The sequence below is a fragment of the Saccopteryx bilineata genome, chromosome 3 (genome assembly GCF_036850765.1).
Source record: "Saccopteryx bilineata isolate mSacBil1 chromosome 3, mSacBil1_pri_phased_curated, whole genome shotgun sequence".
NCBI classification, from domain to species: Eukaryota; Metazoa; Chordata; class Mammalia; order Chiroptera; family Emballonuridae; genus Saccopteryx; species Saccopteryx bilineata.
The window spans coordinates 133,943,963-133,967,640 of NC_089492.1; the positions used below are offsets into that span (position 1 = coordinate 133,943,963).

At 35.7% G+C, this 23,678-nt stretch overlaps 1 pseudogene; it reads right to left on the minus strand.

The window, feature by feature from the left end:
• Nucleotides 1-23,678, minus strand: part of LOC136329889 (T-cell surface glycoprotein CD1b-like) — an 83,615-nt pseudogene that overhangs the window by 40,246 nt on the left and 19,691 nt on the right.

Below are 23,678 nucleotides of genomic sequence, written 5' to 3' on the forward strand. Positions count from 1 at the left end.
CAAAAAAATTAATTCAAAATGGATCAAAGTCCTAATATAAGATCTGAAACAATAAATCACATAGAAGAAAGCATAGGTATTAAACTCATGAACCTTGGCCATAGAGAACATTTTATAAATTTGACCCCAAAGGCAGGGGAATTAAAAGGCAAAGATAAATGAATGGGACTACATCAAACTAAGAAGCTTCTGCATAGCAAAAGAAATTGACAATAAAACAGGCAACCAACTAAATGGGAGATGATATTTTCAAACAACAGCTCAGATAAGAGACTAATATCCAAAATATGTAAAGAACTCACAAAACTCGACAACAAACAAGCAAACAATCCAATAAAAAAAAATGGGAAGAGGACATGAACAGACACTTCTCTCAAGAAGAAATAGCCAATAGATGTATAAAAATACATTCATCTTCACTAGGTATTGATGAAATGCAAATCAAAACTACAATGAAATTCCACCTCACACCTGTAAGATTAGCTATTATCAACAAAACCAGTAATAACAAGTGTTGGAGAGGCTGCAGAGTAAAAGGAACCCTCATTCACAGTTGGTCGGAATATAATGTTGTACAACTATTATGGAAGAAAGTATAGTGGTTCCTCAAGAAATTGAGAATAATACTATCATGTGACCCAGCAATCCCTCTGGGTATATACCCCCAAAATTTGAAAACACGGATACATAAAGACACATGCACCTCCATGTTCATTGCAGCATTGTTCACAGTGGCCAAAATATAGAAACAACCAAAATGCCCTTCAATAGAGGATTGTATCAAGAAGATGTGGTACATATGTACAATGGAATATTCCTTAGCCATAAAAAATGATGACATAGTATCATTTATGACAACCTGGATGGACCTTGAGAACATTATACAGGGTAAAATAGGTAAATCAGAAGTAGCTAAGAACTGTATTATTCTATACATAGGTGGGACAGAGAATTGAGACTCATGGACATAGATAAGAGTGCAGTGATTAACAGGAGGAGGGTAAGTGAGGAGAGGGAAGGAGCTGAGGGTGGAGGTAGGGTTATAAAGAGAAACAAATATGGGGTTAAAGAGGATGATTTGACTTTGTGTGATGAGTATAGAGCATAATTGACTGTCCAGATGATGTGGAGATTTCTCTAAATCTGTGTACTCTGGTTGACCAATGCCACCCTATTAAATTTGTCTAAATAATAATAATAAAAAAAGTTTTCACTCAATCTCATCCATTGTTTCTGACTCTAAGTCACTGGCTTCAGACAATTCAGTATTGTGGGGAATGTATCAGAATTCTAAAGTAATGAAAGAAATTTAAAATATTTTGTTCAGGTAAAGTATCATTTTCTAATGAGGGCCTAATTAATTTTGAATACTCAAAAACTGAAAGAATATGCCATAAAACTCCCTTTTAAAACTAATTATTTAAGTAAAACCAAAAATTAACTTAAATAATACAAAAATACTAAAATTTATTTTTATAAATGAGTGTACTACATCAGACTGAAACATTTCTTCACAGTAAAAATAACCATCAACAAAACTAAAAGGCAACCAACAAATATTAGGAGATATGTGCAAACAAGATCTTCAGTGAGGGACTAATAATCAAATATACAAAGAACCCGTACAACTCAACACCACAACAAGAAACAAAAAAATCCAAATTTAAAAATGGGCAGGAGACCTGAAAAGATACTTTTCTCAAGAAGACAGCAATAGCCAACAGATCCATGAAAAGATGCTCAACTTCTCTACGTACAAGAGAAATGCAAATCAAACACAGAGCTACCACCTCACACCTGTTAGAATGGCTGTTATCAACAAGATAAGTAACAAGTGTTGGAGAAGATGTAGAGAAGAAAGTGTCATATGTTGCTGGTAAATATGTAAATTGGTGCAGCCACTATGGAACCAGTATAATTTCCTCAAAAAATAATATATGGGATAGAAAACAGAAAGCTACAAACAAAACAAACAAACACATGGTCACAGACAACGGTAGGGTGGATATCAGAGAAAAAGAAGAGTAAAGGGAGGTTGAAGAGGGTAACAAGGGTCAACTATATGGTGATGGAAAGACACTAGATGTTAAGTAATGAGCACATAACACAATATATTGATTTTTTTTATAAACTTGTACACTTAAAACTGATATAATGTTATTCACTAAAATTACCTCAATAGCCTGACCGGGCAGTGGTGCAGTGGATAGAGCATCGAACTGGGATGCAGAGAACCCAGGTTTGAAACCCTGAGGTTGCCACCTTGAGCGCAGGTTCATTTGGTTTGAGCAAAGCTCACCAGCTTGTATCCAAGGTTGCTGGCTCGAGCAAGGGGTTACTCGGTCTGCTGAAGGCCCACAGTCAAGGCACATATGAGAAAGCAATCAATGAACAACTAAGGTGTTGCAAAGAAAAACTGATGATTGATGCTTCTCATCTCTCTTTGTTCTGTCTGTCTGTCCCTGTCTATCCCTCTCTCTGACTCTCTCTCTGTCTCTGTAAACAAATAAATAAATAAATAAAATTACCTCAATAAATGTAATTTTAAAAATTTATTTAAAATATATAGTTAACTAAATAATAATTTATATGTACTTATAAAATTTAATGCATTTGATTAATATTTCAGAAAAAGTGTTAATAATCAAAGAATTAATTTTCATATTACTTTATACCCTGGGGAGGTAGATATAAAAATAAATAAATAAAGTTTATATGAAATCATATCTTTTGTGCTTGTGGTCAATGCTCTAACCAACTGAACTACCCAGCTAGGGCATCAAATCATATCTTATTGACTACCAAAGAACAAGATAAAATAGTGTTTGTCAGAAAAATTTATTAAATTATGCTTTTTATAGGAGACTTGATTTAGTCACAGTGGCAAAGAACCCCACTCTTTCATTTATCTCTAAAATGCTAAAAATGTTTTTAAAATATTTATTTTAAAAGATGAATAGATTCATTATAATGTTAGAAAACAATGAAAGGGCTTAACTGCTTCCTTTTTTGGTGCAGTGTGGATAAAGCATCGATCTGGATTGCTGAGGTTGCTGGTTCAAAACCCCAGACTTGCCTGGTGAAGGTACATATGGGAGTTGATGCTTTCTGTTTCTCCTCTTTCTCCTTCTCTGACTGTATCACTTTCTCTCTCACTTTCTCACTTTCTCAAATGAATAAAAAAAAAGAGAGAAAGTGTTCAACTGTGAAGAGAAACATTAAAGAAGTTCTTCAAAAAAGACAGCAGATAAAAGACTTCAAAATCCACAGTCCAAAGTTCATGCAATAAAAAAATAATACATATAAGTGATGTTTACAGATGCTACAAATATAAATAAAAGCACACAGAGTATAATAATGAAAAATTATTTATTTATTTTAAAAATTATATTAAATTTATTGGTATAACATGGTTTAATAAAATTATATAGTTTTCAACTGTACAGTTCTATAATACATTCTCTGTATTTTGCAGTATGTGTTCACCACCTCAAATTAAGACTCCTTACATCAGCATGTTTTGACCCTCTTTACCCTTTTTTACCTCATCCTGCCCTCTTTCCCTCTGGTAGCAACCATACTGTTTGTTATCTGTAAGATTTTGTTTGTTTTCTTTGCTTATTTGTTGCTCTCAGATTTATATACCACTTATGTGTAAAATCTTATGGTTCTTGACTTTTCTCATTTGACTTCTTTTATTTGGCATAATATTCTCAAGATTCATCCTTGATGTAAATGGAAGTATTTCTCTTTTTTTCATTACTATGTAGTATTTCATTGTATTTATGTACCACATCCTTTTTATTCAATCATCTATTGAGGGACACTTCAATTGTTTCATGTCCTGGCCACTGTGAATAAATGCTACAATGAACATAGGAGTACATATATCTTTAGAAATAAATGCTGTCAAAATTTTTAGGTAGATGCAGAGAGATTGCTGGGTCATATGGAAACTCTATTTTTAATTTTTTGAGGAGCCTTCATATTGTTTTCCATAGTGGTTATAACAATTGACATTTTATCAACAGTGATTGAGGGTTTCTTGATCTCTATCACATCTTCAACACTTAATATAACTTTCCTTGCTAGTAATAGCTGAAGGATTATTTATTAACACTGGTTTTACTGAGTTTTAGGCTGTAAGAGCAGTTGGTCATGTGACAGTAATCCAAGCAGAGAGATATATATGCCTGGGAAGATATTTCATCCTGAAAACAGTCACTGTACTTGCAAGAAAAGTAATCTAGGACTATAGTAAATAGACCATCAACAGTTTCTCCTTTGGTTCTGCTAGAAACTAAAGGATCAATTGCACCATGTGCACACAAAGGTAAAGGGGTACAAGTGTGTATTCCGAGTAGCAGCCCTCTAGCTCTATAGAAAGTTCTAATACATATGACATATTTTTAAAATTTTATGTGGGAAAAGTAAAAGCATTAAGTTCTACATATTTTTTTATTATAGTAATGAAGGGACTATCTGCCTTACACATAGAAAAACATACTAGAAAGTAGAAAATTTGTAGGAACTTACATGAGAGAAGTAGATATTGAACTTTAGGGATCAAAGGAAAAAAAGTAGAGATACAAAACAAGAGAAGGCCCTGATTACAGGTGCCATATTGAAAAATTGTCTTGTTTTTCAAGCAAGTTTTAAAGGATTTTAAACATGAGAGTGACATGGCTAAAATAGAATTTAGAAAAGTTTTCTAATTCACGTTGAGATTTGCAATCAGACAGTGATGAAAGCTACAAGGCAGATGACTTTAGTGACCTGAACAAAGGCAGTAGCAGTGAGGCTGCAGAGTAGAAAGAACAAAGCATGGTGGTAAGCAGGATTAGTCAAACAAAGTGTGACCAGGAGGACATAAAATGGTGTCATTTATGAAGATAGATAACATTTTTGAGAAGAACGATGTTGGGCAAATAAGTTTGCAAAATGTGTTTTTTAGGTTTGCTCACATATTTTGCAATGGCCTGGGCAGCACCATGTGTATGTAGTCTCTGAAAGGCTGTGGTGCTTGCTGTCAGGGTGGCAGATTGCAAATTGTGGATTACCTTCCTGCTTGATAGGGGCCATTGTACTGCTAATGATTGCTGGAGAAGGGATTTTTTCCCCAGCCTGGGTTTTGCAGAAAGAGAAGAAGAAGTTCTGATGTGGAACCAAAGCTGAGGGGCTTTGGGAGCTAAGGCTTGTGAGGGTCTTTGATTCCAAGAGGAACTGAGGAGATTTTTGGGGTTGTGGAACCAGAGAATGCATCAGGGCTTTGGGAGCTCTGAATGACAGGAAAGCAATCTTCCCTGCCTGTTTACTTGTCCACTGGTACAAGACTTTAATAAATGAAATGGCCCACCATTTTTTGGCTCCATTGTTTCTTGACCATCTGCCTGAATCCAGTGAGAACCTGTATTGTCATGACAGCAGTGGCCACTGGCCATACAAATGGTATGGAGATGCACAGTCAGTTCGGGTCATGTTGAAATTAAGGCTCTAGCTGGAAGTGTTTTGGTGGTTCTAGCATATGGGTTGTTGCAAGGATGTGTTATGGGCTGCACCATATCTGCTGAGCATGTGATACCATAGAAAGCAGTGTAGATATCTGTATATTTGTCCCTATTTTTCAAATTACATTTTAAAGTTAAATTTAATCAATATTATTATTTGTCTTTAAAAAGCTTCTTGGATTTATTTATTTTTCTTTTCTTTATTAAATATTGAGTACTTACTCTGTGCCAGACATTTTTGAAGTATACAGTGACATGATAACAAGTGATAGGAGGGATGGACCAAGTCAAGGATATCAAAGGGAATTTCCATAGAGTGATGATAGATCTGCATTCTGAGAGAAGAGTAAGAGTTATTGTGAATTAGAGAACACAGTATATGCTAAGTCCCAGTAAATATAGGGAGTATATCCTATTTGAGGAACTAAAAACAAGTTACAATTCATATGTATTTCATGACACAAGACTTCTCCATATCATTAAAATCTGATGCCCTGTTTTAAGTAAATGTCTTCTTTGAAAAAATGGACAAATGGTATTTAGTATCTAATTATGCACTAAATTCCAATGTATACTATAGTAAAACTTAGGTCATATTTATATCTAGGTAACATACTCAGGAGGCTGGTTATCTGATAAGGACATAGTTCACTGGTGGTAACTTGAAGCATATGCAAATCTCAAACTCAGGAGTGTTGTTTCAAATCTCATTATCAATTAATTCATTGAAGTACCAGGTTTCTGTGTGCTGGCCACCCAAAATTTTCAGAATAACATGCTCTTTGATTACTTCTGGGTAACATGGGGCCGTTCCTCTCTACCCCACCCTGGTACCCAAATGTGAGTTAAAGGAAACTTGAGTACTTCACTTTACTACACCACCACCCAACAGGCCCCACGGCCCTTTTAAACATAACTAAGTCTTTGTTAGTTTTTAGTTCTGTGCATGACACCAAGGCCTTACATTAGTGGGAGTGTTCCTAAAGCATCCTAATACTATGCAGGCAAATGGTGCTGCCAAAATCTGACCACCTGCTTTCAGTATGGGAAACTTTCAGAATATTGAAGTGAGGAGACTAGCTAATCTTTTCCCCAAAAACAGTAATGACACTGAACAATTATTTTTAAAGACATCCATATTTACGTATGTCTCTGGAATGATTCAAAGACATATAATTAATTGAGAAGTGCTTATTTTAGAAAAAGTATTAATTCTTGATAAGCATACTGGGATTCTAATCTGAGCTACTCTCAGCTCCTCCCCATGCCCAGAATGTTCAGTGCAGTGCTAGTAGGGAAGGAAGAACCACAAAAATCAGAAGCTTTTCTTCAGGAGGTGGCTAACTTGATGTAGAGAGAAGTAGGGAAGAAAACAAAGTCAGGGGCAATATTGTCAAAAACAATAGAAAACTCAAAGTCACACACATAGAAAAGTTAACTTCCCAACTTGCCTGGGGGTATATCACTGGATAGGGTCAGCAAAATAACTGCAGACTAGTAAGAAAATTTAGAGGAAGATCATGTGAATAAATGACCTTAGTGAATCATGATAATCCTCCACATATCCGTGACAGTTTGGAAGGATGCACACATAAGCAAGGCTGCATGCATGCTCAAAAGTGACCAGAAATGATCATATACAGCTTCTGCTGTAGAAAAAAATGGCACACCAAGAGGAGAATAGTAGATGCCCAGACAATTTAACAGAGGAAGAAGAATTTATTGGTACCCGGAATAGCATGTTGAGCTAGTAGCACCAAAGCATAACTCCCCAAAGTTAGATTTAATGGGGTGGGGGTGGGGGTTGCGGGGCAACAAGGGGGATGGGATTTCCAGACCCTTGGCCCTATCTATTTACAGATCTTGTTTTTCTTGTAAGTATTGTAAGATTCTCCAGGAGAACAGTTAGAGATTTCCTGTTAGAGTTAAAGATGTGGATAATCTTTAACTGGCTGAGCCAGTCATTCTGGCAGGCCCTTCTGCTGCATTCTTCTGGTTTCTCCCCTCTCACTGCAGGTCCCTAGATGAATATGAGGCTTGTGCACATGCCGTGGATAGAAACAAAAAGTTGAGAGGAATGTCAAGTTCAGGGAACACTTCCTGAACCTTAAATGTATACCTCTTCTCAAACAAAGATTCATAGGCAAAAGGTAGAAACCTTACAGGCTTAGTGTTTGAAAACAGTTTACTAAGACAAGCTGACATACAAGTGTTCACTAAGAAAGCAATCTTAAAAAGAAAAACAAGACTTAAAAAAAAACTTGCTGAGCTATCTCTGGCCACATACTGTGGGAGAGTCTGAAGTCAGACTGTTCAGACTTATTCCAGGCAAGTCACTAAACAAACATGCAAAGGAACAAAGAACAACACCAATAACTCTTGGGAGAGCAGAATACATATATCATCATGCATTTTCAACAATATAATACAAGGCATGAAAAGAAAGAGAGAAATGTAACTATACACAGGATAAAAAGAATTCAATATAAATAGCCTTTGATGTTGCTCATGTGTTAAACATAGAAGAATAACTTCAAAACTGGAAAACAATAAACATCAATTTTTTTTTTTTGGATCAGAATCCTGAATATTATTCCCTTTTTTTTTTTTTTATAATTTTATTTTTTTAATGGGGTGACATCAATAAATCAGGATACATATATTCAAAGATAACAAGTCCAGGTTATCTTGTCGTTCAATTATGTTGCATACCCACCACCCAAAGTCAGATTGTCCTCTGTCACCTTCTATCTTGTTTTCTTAGTGCCCCTCCCCACCCCCTATCCCTCTCCCATTCCCCCCTCCCGCCCATAACCACCACACTCTTATCAATGTCTCTTAGTTTCACTATTATGTCCCACCTACATATGGAATAATACAGTTCCTGTTTTTTTCTGATTTACTTATTTCGCTTCGTATCATGTTATCAAGATCCCACCATTTTGCTGTAAATGTTCCGATGTCATCATTTCTTATGGCTGAGTAGTATTCCATAGTGTATATGTGCCACATCTTCTTTATCCACTCATCTATTGATGGGCTGTTGGTTGTTTCCATGTCCTGGCCACTGTGAACAATGCTGCAATAAACATGGGGCTGCATGTGTCTTTACGTATGAATGTTTCTGAGTTTTGGGGGTATATACCCAGTAGAGGGATTGCTGGGTCATAAGGTAGTTCTATTTTCAGTTTTTTGAGGAACCACCATACTATCTTCCATAATGGTTGTACTACTTTACATTCCCACCAACAGTGTATGAGGGTTCCTTTTTCTCCACAGCCTCTCCAACATTTGCTATTACCTGACTTGCTAATAACAGCTAATCGAACAGGTGTGAGGTGGTATCTCATTGCCGTTTTGATTTGCATTTCTCTAATAGCTAAAGAAGTTGAGCATTTTTTCATATATCTGTTGGCCATTTGTATTTCTTCCTGGGAGAAGTGTCTGTTCATATCCTCTTCCCATTTTTTTATTGGATTGTTTGTTTGTTTGTTGTTGAGTTTTATGAGTTCTTTGTATATTTTGGATATTAGGCCCTTATCTGAGCTGTTGTTTGAAAATATCATTTCCCATTTAGTTGGCTTTCTGTTTATTTTGTTATCAGTTTCTCTTGCTGAGCAAACACTTCTTAGTCTGATGTAGTCCCATTCATTAATTTTTGCCTTCACTTCTCTTGCCTGTGGAGTCAAATTCATAAAATGCTCTTTAAAACCCAGGTCCATGAGTTGAATACCTATGTCTTCTTCTATGTACTTAATTGTTTCAGGTCTTATGTTTAGATCTTTGATCCATTTTGAGTTAATTTTTGTACGGGGGGACAAACTGTAGTCCAGTTTCATTCTTTTGCATGTGGCTTTCCAGTTTTCCCAGCACCATTTATTGAAGAGGCTTTCTTTTCTCCATTGTGTGTTGTTGGACCCTTTATCAAAAATTATTTGACTATATATATGTGGTTTTATTTCTGGACTTTCTATTCTGTTCCATTGGTCTGAGTATCTATTTTTCTGCCAATACCATGCTGTTTTGATTGTCGTGGCCCTATAATATAGTTTGAAGTCAGGTATTGTTATGCCCCCAGCTTCATTCTTTTTCTTTAGGATTGCTTTGGCTATTCGGGGTTTTTTATAGTTCCATATAAATCTGATGATTTTTTGCTCTATTTCTTTAAAAAATGTCATTGGAAGTTTGATGGGAATTGCATTAAATTTGTATATTGCTTTGGGTAATATAGCCATCTTGATTATATTTATTCTTCCTAGCCAAGAACAAGGTATATTCTTCCATCTCATTATATCTTTTTCGATTTCTCTTAACAATGGTTTATAGTTTTCATTATATAAGTCCTTTACATTCTTTGTTATGTTTATTCCTAAGTATTTTATTTTTTTTTTTGTTGCAATCGTGAAGGGGATTATTCTTTTGAGTTCCTTCTCAGTTGTTTCATTGTTGGCATATAGAAAGGCTATTGACTTCTGTATGTTAATTTTGTATCCTGTGACCTTACTGTATTGGCTTATTGTTTCTAGTAGTCTTTTTGTGGATTCTTTGGGGTTTTCGATGTATAGGATCATATCATCTGCAAAAAGTGATACCTTTACTTCTTCTTTTCCAATATGGATGGCTTTTATTTCTTTGTCTTGTCTGATTGCTCTGGCTAGAACCTTTAGTACCACATTAAATAAGAGTGGAGAGAGTGGACAACCCTGTCTTGTTCCTGGTTTAAGGGGGAAAGCCTTCAGTTTAGTGCCATTTAATATGATGTTAGCTGATGGTTTATCATATATGGCCTTTATCATAATGAGATATTTTCCTTCTATACCCATTTTGTTGAGAGTCTTAAACATAAAATTGTGTTGTATTTTATCGAAAGCCTTTACTGCGTCTATTGATAAGATCATGTGGTTTTTGTTCTTTGTTTTGTTGATATGGTGTATTACATTAACCGTTTTACGTATGTTGAACCATCCTTGAGATTCTGGGATGAATCCCACTTGATCATGATGTATTATTTTTTTAATATGTTGTTGTATTCGATTTGCTAGTATTTTGTTTAGTATTTTAGCATCTGTATTCATTAGAGATATTGGTCTGTAGTTTTCTTTTTTTGTGCCATCCTTGCCTGGTTTTGGTATGAGGGTTATGTTGGCCTCATAAAATGTGTTTGGAAGTATTGCTTTTTCTTCAATTTTTTGGAAGACTTTGAGTAGAATAGGAACCAAGTCTTCTTTGAATGTTTGATAAAATTCGCTGCTATAGCCGTCAGGGCCTGGACTTTTATTTTTGGGGAGGTTTTTAATGGTTTTTTCTATTTCTTCTCTACTGATAGGTCTGTTTAGGCTTTCTGCTTCTTCTTGACTCAGTCTAGGAAGGTTGTATTTTTCTAGGAATTTATCCATTTCTTCTAGGTTGTTGAATTTAGTGGCATAAAGTTTTTCATAGTATTCTACAATAATTCTTTGTATATCTACGGTGTCCGTGGTGATTTCTCCTCTTTCATTTTGTATTTTGTTTATATGAGTTCTTTCTCTTTTTTCCTTGGTAAGTCTTGCCAAGGGTTTGTCAATTTTGTTGATCTTTTCAAAGAACCAGATCCTTGTTCTATTAATTTTTTCTATAGTTTTTCTGTTCTCTAATTCATTTATTTCTGCTCTGATTTTTATTATCTCCTTTCTTTGGCTAGTTTTGGGTTGTCTTTGTTCTTCTTTTTCTAGTTCCTTAAGGTGGGAAGTTAAGTGGTTCACTTGGGCTCTCTCTTGTTTGTTCATATATGCCTGAAGCGATATGAACTTCCCTCTTATCACTGCTTTTGCTGCATCCCATAGATTCTGATATGTCGTATTGTCATTTTCATTAGTCTGTATATATCTTTTGATCTCTGCACTTATTTCTTCTTTGACCCATTCATTTTTTAAAAATATGTTGTTTAGTTTCCACATTTTTGTGGGATTTTTTCCCTCTTTTTTGCAGTTGAATTCTAGTTTCAAGGCTTTATGATCAGAAAATATGCTTGGTACAGCTTCAATTTTTCTGAATTTGCTGATGTTGTTTTTGTGGCCCAACATATGGTCAATTCTTGAGAATGATCCATGTACACTGGAGAAAAATGTATACTCAGTCACTTTGGGATGAAATGTCCTGTAGATGTCTATCATATCCAGGTGTTCTAGTGTTTTGTTTAAGGCCACTATATCTTTGTTGATTCTCTGTTTGGATGACCAATCTAGAGCCGTCAGTGGTGTATTGAGGTCTCCAAGTATGATTGTATTTTTGTCAGTTTTTTTTTAAGATCAATAAGTAGGTGTCTTATATATTTTGGTGCTCCTTGGTTTGGTGCATATATATTAAGAATTGTTATGTCTTCTTGATTCAGTGTCCCCTTAGCCATTATGAAATGGCCATTTTTGTCTCTGAGTACTTTTCCTGTCTTGTAGTCAGCATTATCAGATATGAGTATTGCTACACCTGCTTTTTCTTGGATGTTATTTGCTTGGAGTATTGTTTTCCAGCCTTTCACTTTGAATTTGTTTTTATCCTTGTTACTTAGATGAGTTTCCTGTAGGCAGCATACAGTTGGATTTTCTTTTTTAATCCATTCTGCTACTCTGTGCCTTTTTATTGGTGAGTTTAATCCGTTTACATTTAGTGTAATTATTGATACTTGTGAGTTCCCTATTGCCATTTTATATCTTGCTTTCTGTTAGTTTTGTGTCTTGTTTGATCCTTCTCTTTCGTTTTTCTATCTTTTGTTTTTATTTGGTTGTATTCCATACATCTTTCCTCGGTTGCTAACTTTTTTATCTCATGTGCTTCTGTGGTGGTTTTTTCAATGGTGGTTACCTTTGAGTAATGAAAAGGGTCCCTACCCTGTTCATTGTAGCGAACTATTTTGTGAGTACTTTTGCACTCCATCGTCCTTTGCTACTGTTAATCTCCATCTTCTCCCCCTCTTTCTTTTTGTTGTTGTCACAGTTTAACTTTGTTTTTATTGTGTTCTTCTTGGAGCTTTTACTTGTGGCTCTGTTTTTTTTTGTTCTTTGTATCTGATTGGAGAACCCCCTTTAGTAATTCCTGGAGTGGGGGTTTTCTGATAATAAATTCCCTCATCTTTTCTGTATCTGTGAATGTTTTTATTTCTCCTTCGTATTTGAAGCTTTGATGGGTATAGAATTCATGTCTGAAAGTTCCTCTCTTTCAGGACTTTAAATATTGGTGTCCACTCTCTTCTAGCTTGTAGAGTTTCTACTGAGAAATCTGATGATAATCTAATGGTCCTTCCTTTATATGTTGTATTCTTCTTTTCCCTGGCTGCCTTGAGAATTTTTTCTTTGCTGTTGGTTTGTGTCAATTTCATTATGATATGCCTTGGAGTAGGTTTGTTGGGGTTAAGAAAACTTGGAGTTCTGTTTGCTTCTTGAACTTGAGGCTTTAGTTCTTTCCACAGGCTTGGGAAGTTCTCATCTATTATTTGTTTGAGTATGTTCTCCATTCCATTTTCTCTCTCTTCTCCCTCTGATATACCTATTATTCTTATGTTATTCTTTTTGATGGAGTCAGATAATTCTTGTAGGGCTATCTCATTTTTTTAATTTTTGAGTCTCATTCTTCTTCTCTTTGTTTTGCCTCAAGTTGCTTGTCTTCTATTTCACTAATCCTCTCTTCTATCTGACCTGTTCTATTAGCTAAGCTTGTTACTTCGTTTTTCAGCTCGTGAATTGAGTTTTTCATCTCTTTTTGATTTGTTTTTATAGTTTCAATTTCCTTGGACATATATTCTTTGTGTTCATTGAGTTGTTTTCTGAGCTCCCTAAATTGCCTTTTTGTGTTTTCTTGTATATCTCGGAGGATTTTTAGGATTGCTATCTTGAATTCTCTGTCATTTAGCTCCAGGGTTTCCAATATATTAAATTTTTTCTCCATAGATTTTTCCTCATCTAGCTGTGTTACCTCTCTTTCTTTTGTATCCATGATATTAAATTTTCTCTTCCTTAATGGCATCTGAGGGTGGTTTTGTTGATAGTATTAATGAGATTTAATAAAGAATAAAAAGTTAAAAAAAATAAAAAATTGAAAAGAGTTGTTTTTTTAAAAAAAATTAATAATGAAATAAAGAAAAATAAAATAAAAATTAAAAAAAAAGAAATTATTCCCCCCTCCTTTTTTCCTCTCCTCTCCTCTCCCCTCTTTCTTGAGAAAATCTTGTGGTGAACTGTGAATTATAACAAACAATGCCTGTGATGTAGGGCCTGAATTGGGGAAAAGTAATAAAGGGGCAAAAAAAAAAAAAAAAGAAAAAAATGGAAAAGAAAAAAGAAAAAAAAAAGAGCGTATGGACCCACAAAAAGCAAATAAGGAAAAAATTTGGGTCAAGAATAAAATGATTTGCTTTTAGGTGTTGGTTGTCTAAGAGTTATGATGAGAGGAATAAGAGGAAAATGGAAAAATGGGGGGACAAATTAAAAACTTACTATTGTATTTAGTGGAACAAGAACTAGATAATATGGAGAGCCAGGGATGGGAGCACTGCTAGTGAGTTAAAAAGGTGAAGTAAAAACCCCCCAAAATGCCACAAACATAGGTTTGAGTCCCAGATAAGATAATTTGTTTGTTATTGAGGTTTGAATGAGAGGAGATGTAAAGGAGAAAGGAAGAAACTAATATAGAGGGAGAAAAGAAAGAGAGAGAGAGAAAAAAAGAGGGAACCACTAAAAGAAGAAAAAAGAAAGGAGAGAGAGAGAGAGTTAAGGGTTTTGGAGTGCAACCCTCATAGAGAGAAAGGAAGAGAAGAGAAAAGATAATGGGAGATGTAACACTTATGGGTGGTGTAGTTCAAGGAAAGGAGAGAGTAAGACCGGTAGAGAGTTAATCGGCCAAATTGGAGGAGGAAAAAAAAGTCTCAAGAATGAAGATAAGAGAAACAAACGAACAAATATAATAAAATGGGATAGGTTATAAAGTCTGCAGATTATTCTTGATTTTGAGAGGTTATCTTCTTGCTTTTTCTTTTCTCTCCCTCTTCCTGGTTGGTGACTCTGTACCCCGGGTTCTGCCCCTTTGGCACGCTCAGGTAGAGGTTTGCAGTTGATAAGTCTCTATGGCGATGTCATGTATTGTGCTTCAGTTCATTGGCAGTCGGGGCTCATTAGCATTTATAGGCTCTGACAGTGAGAGAGTCCATGTTCCTGGAGCCTTTCTCCTAGTCTTTCCTTCCTCAATTAGTAGCCTGATAATCCAGCTATGGGGTTGCTGCTGCCTCTGCCTGGATAGTAAGAGGCTCAAAGAGCTGGCAACTCCCCACTTTATTTCCACTCAGCACAGGGCTCTGGGTAAGGCTCAGTCAGTCAGAGCTGCTAGCATAATCAGGCGGGCTTTCTGCCCACTCAAAGACCTCTGGCTCTGCCACTCTGTCCGGTAACACAAGTGGGCGCCCACTTCCGGGGTGCTTGGAGGAAACTCTCACTCACTGTCTGTGACCAGGCTATCCAGCCAGCAGACTCACGCTCTGAGTGAAACCCCCAACCGCAGGGAAAAGTTGCAGCGTTGGAATTGAGTCTCGCTCCGTCCCCGTGCGGGGCTTTTGCAAGGCGCTGGGGCGGCTCGAGATTCCGCTTTGGCCCACACAAAGGCCCCTGACTCTGCCCCTCTGTGCGATAACATGGGCGCGCACTCCCAAGGCACTCGGAGGAATTGCTCACTCCTTATCTGCGCGCGCAAACCAGGATATGAGGCCGGCTGCGTTTCCCTCTGAGTGAAACCTCCGCCCGCACGGAAAATCTCCACCGTTGGAATTAGTTCTCACTCACTCCTGTGCGTGGCTTTCCCAGGGCGCTGGGGCTGCCCAGAGACTCTGCCCTCGGCCCACAGAAAGGCCTCTGACCCTGCCTCTCCGTGGGGCAACACGGGCACCCACTCTCGGGGCCTAGGAAGAAATTCTCGCCCACTAACTGCGCACCGACCAGGAGACCAGGTAAAATGGCCGCTCCGCTTGTCTTTCTTTGTTTGGGTTTGGTGCGAGTGTTAGCTTGTATTGCCCGGGTTGCCACAGGATCAGATTTTCCTCAGTTTGGATCTCCGTGCCACAGCCTGGTTCGGCCGTTTGTTCCGCAGCGGCCTCGATCTATTCACCCCCTTTGCCCGCCTCAGTTTCTATATTCACAGTTACCAGAGAAAGCCGCCCTGTTTAGGTTAGTGAGGAAGGCGGAGCATTTCTTATTCCCTATTTCCTTCGGGGTTTGGTTATATATTTAGCCAATTTTTCACTCAATCATACCTTTGGGTGTATTGCGAAGCATCTGGAAGCTCCAAGTATAGGTTTTTCTGTTTTTGGTTGAAGATCTTGTTGAGTTTTGTGGGAGATTTATCAGTATCGCTTCCTACCCCGCCATTACTCTGACGGCATCTCCAATAAACATCAATTTTAAAAAATATATCGCACATTTAAGAATTAACAGAAAGTAAAAAAACAATGATGACTCAAAAAGAAAGTGCCAATGAAGAAAGAGAACATATTTTTTATAACTCAATGAAAATTCTGGATTAAAACGTATAATAAATTGCTAACAGGATCCAAGCTAAATATACCAAAAACAATATTATTTCTCTACATTAACAATGAGTAATTGTAAAACACAATAAGGAAACAATTTTATTCACAAAGCCTCAAAAGTAATAAAATATGTAAGAACAAATTCATTAATAGAAATGTAAGAACATACAATGAATACTAAAGAAAAATTGCTGAGAGAAATTAAAAATCTAAATAAAAATAAGAAACATTTCATGCAGCCATAAAAGCACCAAAGACTAATAATTAAGGATAAAATAAACAAAAATATAACATCTATTCAGTTTACATCTACTTATGTCATTAAAAAGTCACCTTGATTTTCTGCAAATAACAACTCTTTGTCTTTTATTTTGTTTTGTTTTTTTGCTGGAAATAATTTTGGATAAAGGGTCTCAATGTAAAATTTTTAATTTAGTATTATTTTTATTTAATGTGTTGGTTTTTTATTTATTTAAATTGCTGAATTCTTTTCTTTTTTAATTATTTATTTATTTATTCATTTTTTTAGAGAGGAGAGGGAGAGGCAGAGAGAGAGAGGAGAGATAGAGAGAGAGAAGGGGGGGAGGAGCTGGAAGCATCAACTCCCATATGTACCTTGACAAGGCAAGCCCAGGGTTTCGAACCGGCGACCTCAGCATTTCCAGGTCGACGCTTTATCCACTGTGCCACCACAGGTCAGGCTGAATTCTTTTCTTTAATATTAATCTTTCTATTGTTTAATCTATTTTATGAAAAATCCATATCAGATCATATTATATAAAATAATATGCATATTATTATTATCTTTTTTTTTATTTCTGAAGCTGGAAACGGGGAGAGATAGTCAGACAGACTCCCGCATGCACCTGACCGGGTACGCCCACCAGGGGCGACACTCTGCCCACCAGGGGGTGATGCTCTGCCCCTCCAGGGCGTCGCTCTGCCGCGACCAGAGCTACTCTAGCGCCTGGGGCAGAGGCTAAGGAGCCATCCCCAGCGCCCGGGCCATCTTTGCTCCAATGGAGCCTTGGCTGCGGGAGGGGAAGAGAGAGACAGAGAGGAAGGGGGGGTGGAGAAGCAAATGGGCGCTTCTCCTATGTGCCCTGGCCGGGAATCGAACCTGGGTACCCCCCACGCCAGGCCGACGCTCTACCGCTGAGCCAACCAACCAGGGCCAATAATATGCATATTATACCAAATGCAAAAAGGGAAACTGTGGCAGAGAAATTAAAAGAACATTAAGCAATTAAAGGAAAACAATAGAATTAGAATAGATGTGCCATTCGATATTATCTTATTATCAATTATTATTTACAGATGCAAAAGTTAGATAATGAAGAAAGTTGATAGGAAAGGAAAGACCTATTTGAAACATGATGTTGAAGGAGAGCTCAACAAATATCCTGGACTGTCAGAAAGACAAACAACTGGGTTCTAGAGCATTAAGTCTGAAACATTGCTGGACACAAAAAAGACAAAACTAAAGCTTTTCTACTTTGGGCATATCAGGAGAAGGCAGGTTCTTTGAAAAAGATGGTAATGCTGAGAAAAATAGATGGCAGTAGAAAAAAAGGAAGACCAACCATGCAATGGGTTGACCTTATAAGAAGCCACAGGCATGAGCCTGCAGGAACTGAGCAGGACTGTTGAAAACAAAACACTGTGGACATAACTCCTTCATAGAGTCTCCTGGAGTCAGAGCCAACTCAACTGCATATAAAAAGCACAGGCAAATAATGACAATTTTATCTTTCTTCATACCCTATCTTTTTATTTACTCTCTGGGATAGAAAGTACAACTTAGTACTAATTTTGAAGAGTGTAATGGCAATTTCAGATACTCTTGTCTTGTTCCTAATTTTAATGTTACACCTTGTAAATTTTTGTTATCAAGCCTATATCCTTTATCTTGGTTAAGTAAACTATATTAAGGAAGTTCCCTTTTATTAAAAACTTGATAATTTTTCTTCAACAATGTATATTTAATTTTATTAAGAGTTTTGTTAGGCATATAATGAGGTGACAGGATTGTTCACTTTTCTCTTTTAGTTTTTTAATTTTGATAACTACATTAATTCATTTTCTAATGTTCAATTATTCTTACACTTTTAATAAAAGCTCTGCATATACACTTAGATTTACTATCTTCCATGAGTGAAATTAAGTAACAGCTCTTGGATGTTTGGTTTACTTGCTTGCTTAGTTTTTATTTACATGCAAATATTTCATGTTAAGTTTTCTGTTAACCTGTGGCATTTTTCTGTTGTGATACACTAGTGTCATAAAATGACTTCAGTTTATTCTCATCTTTTTTATGTCCTTAAATTAATCCTCAAATAAAAAATTAGGACCTTTCAGGTTACTTACATCTTTGTTATTAGGTTTAATTTTTATGATAACTGGCATACTTAGGGTTTTTTTCTTTGTTTGACTCATTTTTATCATTTATAATTTTCAATAAAACTTTCCATTCCATTTTGACTTCAAACCACTTGAATATCCATTAACTCTCTCCATTAACACCCACTTTTTAATTCGTAGTGTTGTTCATTTGTGCATCATTTTTTCATCAATTCTGCTAGAGTTTATATTTATACTTTGTTAATATTTCCAAAAAGTAGTTTATGAATAATCTGATAGTTACTATTATATGGTTTGTCTCAATCTCTATTTTAATAGTACAGCTTTTATATTGATTTTTTTTCTTCCACACATTTGGGTTTATTTTCTGTTTCTTTTGCTTGTTTTTAGAGTGAATTCTAGATTATTTATTGTCAACAATTATTCTTCTTTAAAAATATATTTAAAGCAATAAATAATTCTGTAAGTCTACCCTAGTTTTATAATACCATTATGGACTCTAGATAAAGAGTAAATTTGAAGAGAATATATACCAACCTACAAAAAACTTAATATCAAAAGATTGATATAACATGTGCCAAATGTCAATATTATAAGTATTATATTAATTTGAGGAAGTTCAAATCCTTTACAAAATAAAAATTAGATAATATTATTTTATTTTTTCACAATAAATTGTGCTATTACATGGGTCAAAATTACCACATATCATTTTTCAGTTTTGAAGTGACCAGACTTATAAAAATACAGCAAAGAACTGAGGAACGTGGAAATAAGTTTCTGATAGCAGCTCAATAACACTTAATAAAAATATTAGTAAAATTCCTTTTAAATTAAAATTATGCAATGAACAAATTCCAAAGAAAAAAATCTGTAGCATTAATATTAATTTTTGTTATAAGGTATTATATATTATTTCTTTCTAGCTTGAAAAAAGTTCATTAGCTTCTAACTACTTTATAAAAAAAATTAGGAAATTTATTGGGGTGACATTGTTAATGAAATTATCTAGGTTTCAGCTGTACAACTCTAAGATACATCCTCAGTATGTTGCATTGTGTGTTCAGCACCCACGTCAAGTCTCCCCCATCACCATCTATTCCCCTCTCCCCTCATCCACCTTCCCTCACCCCCATATTCCTCCTGCAATCCCTGCACTGTTGTCTTTAAGTATTTTTTTTCCTTTGCTGAATTCTTTTATTGACAAAAAATATTTACTTTTTGTGGCCACATCTCTTTTCAGAAGAATTTCCTTAGCTATGCTTTTTCCTGGGAGTGTCCCATAGTCACAAGATCCTCTTTCATTAACTATCTTGCTAAAAGTGAAAAATTCACTGGAAATAAATTACTAGACATGCTTTAAACAAATAGAATATCCTAACTAAAAAAATGATGGGTGGAGAATTACCTAAAATTGATCTAGAATCATATTTTTAATAAATTTGTGTAAATGTAAGAAAATATTCCATCTGCTATTACTGAAAATTTTGTATTTATCATAAGAATGACCTTCTTGTATTTACTTCAAAGAAGTCAGACTTGTAAGTTTAATACTATTTGAACAAAAAAATCCCAATTTGCCTGAGCAGGTGGTGGCGCAGTGGATAGAGCACCTGACTGGGATGTGGAGGACCCAGATTCAAGACCCTGAGGTCGCCAGCTTGAGCGTGGGCTCATCTGGTTTGAACAAGGCTCACCAGCTTGAGCCCAAGGTCGCTGGCTTGAGCAAGGGGTCACTCGGTCTGCTGTAGCCCCCGGTCAAAGCACATATGAGAAATCAATCAATGAACAACTAAGGAACCGTAACAAAGAATTGATGTTTCTCATTTCTCTCCCTTCCTGTCTGTCTGTCCCTATCTGTCCCTCTCTCTGACTCTTTGTCTCTGCCACAAAAAAAATTCCAATTTAATAAAAGTTAACAGAAATTTTAAAATAACATCAATAGTTATATCTATATAGCTATATAGAAAATAATTTGATTTTGTGTGATGGGTACACTACATAATTAATAAATCAAATGCTATAGAAATATTTACCTGAAACCTATGTACTCTTCTTGCTCAATGTCACTTCATTAAATTTAATTTTATAAATAAAATAAAAAAATTATATCTATATACAATAAGCAACTAAAGTTTTGTAAAATAAAATTTTATCTTTCAATTTGAGCACTTTGCTGTTTCATCATAGGTCTAGAAGAGGGTGAGTGCCCAGACTGTCCTATTTAGTCACACAGTGGGGCCTTTTCTAAGCCCCATTCATCTACTCAGCAATTATTCAATTTTCCAACTCTGCCCACACAGCCAACTTTCTTGGGGTAAATTTTTAGGAGGTTTATATATTCCAGATTTCCCCCTCCCATACCAAATTTTAAAGCTGAGTAATATTATTTCTTTGAGGGCTCATTCTTTTTCAAAGTGTTTTTCCTTTAGATAACAGCTTTATTCATGTGAAGTATGAAGTCAATATTGTATAAAATAACCACAATAAAGGATACAAAAAGATCTCTTTAGTAGTATCAATCTACATTGCTCTAATCATCATCTCTCTACCTCTTAATTACACAATGTTGACATTCCTAAAAACCATCAACAATTGTGATTCTTTCATAAACTCACCACTGAGTGCATTTAGCTCCCACCTTAAAAACCTCTGTGAGAGTCCCTAGCCCTGTTTCCCATGGCCTCAGTCACCACATGTCATGTGTCATTACAGTCATAACTCTTGACATAAACTGGGTCCACATGCTAAAATTATTAAATAAACTCTGAACCCTTCAAAGTGTTAACTGCAAATGCAAGATCTTTCTTTTTTCGCACTTTTAGTTACATTTTTGTCATGTAGCTTAAAGAGATTTAAATTATGCTATACACAACTTAGAGTATAGTGTTTCCATATAACTTTTACCTGATGTCCCCTAAAGTTAATATTTTACAAAATTCTGAAAAAATTTTCAAACTCAGAAATAAACATTGATACATTATCAATAACAAAATTCAGATTTTCCAGATTTCACCAGTTTTTTCACTAATTTTTGTGTCTTGTTCAAAGAATCTGTCCAGGTTATCACACTGCATTTAACTATCACGTCTCCGTAGTCTTCTCTGATCAGCATCATCTTCTCAGTCTGCCCTTGATTTCATAATCTTGATAATTTTAAAGAATACAGGTTAAATATTACATAATTTTTTAAAACTCTTTTGGTTTGTCTGAAGCTTTTCAGAAAAACTTTGGGTTTGTCTGATAATTTTGGGGTTGTGGACTTGAAGAAAAAACACCATAGCAATAACATGCTTTTCACATTATGTCATAGTTGGGACACATGATATCAATATGACTTATGACTGGTAATTTTAACCTTAATCATCTGACTAAGATTGTGTCTGGAAGTTTTTTTGGGTTTTTTTTACAGTGAAGTTACTCTTTTACCTCTTCACACTCTTTTTACTGGAACCAAGACACTAAGTCTCCATTATTCAAGATGAGAAAGTTTTAAAGATCTGTGGTAGATGTACCTATACTTAGCAATATGATACTGTGTACTTTAAAAATGTGCTAAGTGGATAGATCTTATGTTAATTGTTATAACCTCCCCAAGCGCACGCCCCCACACACATACAGACACAGAAACAGAAGGCAATGATTGGAAGTAATAGATATGTTTAGTTCCTTGGTTAAGGTGATGAAATTACTAGTGTAGGTTTTACACATTAATAACGGAAGGGAGCAAAGAAAATTAGACATTTAAAAGCCTACTTGCTTCTCTAGGAAGTTACAGTTTCAGACATTCCAGTATACTGCATCTTTGCCCCACTAAGGGGATTAAAACACCACCTCCGCCATTTAAGAAGAAAGGCCAAATTTTCAATCTCCCTAAGGTACAAACCTTCTATTCCCAGACTATGTGGGTAAAAAAAAAGTAGAAGTCAAGATGGAGCCATAGAGTCCTGTTAGTCTAGTCTGGAAAAAGTATCTGATAGATTAGGGAGAAAATCCAACACAAGGTTGCAAATGATATAAACGTTAATTTGTTAATTTAAAGAAGACCTAGTCCTTCCCAAAGACTAAGGCAATATAACCCAAGCATAACAAATAAGCTTTCTCTTCTTTGTACTCACTGGCAACATTTGCTCCATTCATTTGTGCATTCTCCAAGCAGCCATGCAGCTCTAAGAACCACACAGACTGGCCAGTTGCCAGTAGCTGTGTGGACTCCAAGTATGTGCCTGACCAGAGAACCAACCAGAGAGCAACTGAGGTAGCCCTGGCCATTGGTTTAGTCATGGCTCAAATAATTTAAGCAGGTTGGGCCTGGGTGCTAAGGCCTTGCCGTATTCTCTAAAATAGATTGGTTACCTAGCAACAGAGAAGCAACCACAGATAGGCAGAGCATCGCCCAGCAGGGGGCTTACTGGGTGGATCCAGGTTGGGAGCATGTGACAGTTTGTCTCTCTTCCACCCTACTTCTCACTTAAAAAAAAATTAATATTCAAGTACCACTATTACTAAAGGTGTATTACTTTCACACCTTTATAAAGTAAAAAAAAATATGTAAGTTTGGGGACCATCTTTACTTTATTTTATTTATTTTGAGATCCATTATTTTTACATCTTATATCTATAAAATCTTGGTGGAGCCTACCATAAATACCACTTTATAATATATTCACAGTTCTTAATTATTTTTCTGCTAGTGTGTAAATTATAATATATCTCACAATCTATGCAAACTCTGACTTGATCATATATGATTATTTTTTAAGTATGATGAGATTGGGCTGCCAACTTGATCTTCTGGTTTTCTGAGTACTTATTCCAAATGGGAAAGAAGACATGATGAAACCTCATGGAATATTTTGATATGACCTGTTAAGAACACAAACAGGTTACCTCTGTATTAGACATATTTCATAGCAACTTATTCATAATGACCAAAAGGTGGAATCAACCCAAATGCTCATTGTCAGGTAAATGGATAAATAAACATGTTATATATTGTACAATTGAATATTATTCAGCCTTCATTAAATAGGAAATAAATTCTGACACATGCTACAACATAACTGAACCATATAAGTATATTGTGCTAAATAAAATAATCCAGTCATAGAAAACAAATACTGATGAATCCACTGATATGTCGAGTAGTCAAATATTTATAGACAGAAAATGGAACGTTGGTTGCCCAGGCCAAATGTCCAGGCAATGACAAAATGTACTTCAATAGGTATATAGTTTAATTTTTCTAAATGAAAAGAGTACTAGAG